Below are 1,392 nucleotides of genomic sequence, written 5' to 3'. Positions count from 1 at the left end.
CTGACTGGGATTAGAAAATTGGTCAAGATTTTGCACGAGGTGCACAAATGCAACTCAAAATAAAAATGTCTTAGGTAATATTGCTTTCAAACTCGAGCGTCCACCCAGGCTGGTGTTGCTAATTCCAGGTGAGGGTTGAGGGGGCCGTAAGAAAGTCATTGTTTTTGGATAAAGTACTGGCATGCCAGGTGCTCATGGGATGTTAGCTTGTTAGATAAAGTCTCACCCTGGCTCCTAATTTACGGAGAAATGAGAAGTGAGGACCAGCAAGAACCTTCATGCTCAGGTTTAAAACTCACCAACCCTAGAAGCCGAAGTGCTCAGTTTCCAAATCTCAGATTCTCATCTGCCTTCTTCTGCCATTGCCATCATTTATAATCTGTAATCAATATAGTCACCACCGTGGCCACCAACCAGATGCTTACAACGTGACCTGTCCAAATTGACAGGTATTGTCACATATGTGCCAAAGTTCAAAGACTTTAGAATGGAGAAGAAGAACGGCAAAGACCTCATTGCTTGTTCTCCCTGCTCCCTCGTGTGCTCGCTCTGCCATGCCCTGCTCTCAAGAGGCATAAGCCCCCTCCCCTAGCAAGTGGGCCTGGCCTGTGGATGAGGGCGACATGCAGCTCAAGCAAGGGGTCCATGCGCACCGTGGGCTATGATGACGCAGTACCACCGAGGGACAAAGCCCTTGGGAAAACCAACATCCAGATAGCTCTTCCTTCTGGGTGCCATGGGACAGTAGTTCCGCATTCTGGTTTGGTTGCGAAACATTTCAGGGTTGTGGCAGCTGGTGTCATAGATGAAGATTATAGAGGAAGCATTGGTGTTGTGTTATGTAATTTTGGCAAAGAAAGGTTTGAAGTCAAAAAGGGTGATCAAACTGCTCAGCTCATTTGTGAATAGATATTTTATCCTGAAATAGAGGATGTTCAAGTTTTAGATAACACTGAAAGGGATTCAGGAGGTTTTGGTTCCACTGGAAAGAAAACTTATGCCAAGAACACAAAAGGAGAAGAATGTAGAAGAATGTATTTTGTTCTTGAAGCTAAAGATTTTGCTTTAAAAAAAAAAAGAAAATACCTCTTTAATCATTTTGGTACTGAATACATGTTGAAATGATCCCTGGGATATATTGGCTTAATTAAAATATATTGCAATCAGTTTCATCTGTTACTTTTTACCTCTTGTGTGTGTGGCTCCTAGAAAATGGAAGATTCCCTAGGTGGCTTGAATTTGATTTCTATTGGACAGGGTGCCCTGGAGGAAGAGAGAAGACAAAGGCCAATGTGGACAACCTCCAGTGGGAGTGGACAACCTTCCAGGCCTGTCTCCTGCCTGGAGAGACTGAGTGGGGAAATCATCCCTTTGAATTTCAGCAGGTGAGCT

At 44.1% G+C, this 1,392-nt stretch overlaps 1 pseudogene; it reads left to right on the top strand.

Moving 5' to 3' along the window:
• Nucleotides 1–554: 554 nt before the first annotated feature.
• On the top strand, nt 555–1,125 carry LOC138930703 (deoxyuridine 5'-triphosphate nucleotidohydrolase pseudogene; annotated as a pseudogene).
• Nucleotides 1,126–1,392: the final 267 nt, after the last annotated feature.

The sequence above is a fragment of the Ovis canadensis genome, chromosome X (genome assembly GCF_042477335.2).
Source record: "Ovis canadensis isolate MfBH-ARS-UI-01 breed Bighorn chromosome X, ARS-UI_OviCan_v2, whole genome shotgun sequence".
Taxonomy (NCBI): Eukaryota; Metazoa; Chordata; class Mammalia; order Artiodactyla; family Bovidae; genus Ovis; species Ovis canadensis.
Note: the sequence above shows the minus strand (reverse complement) of the source record. Positions and strands in the feature narration are given on the sequence as shown.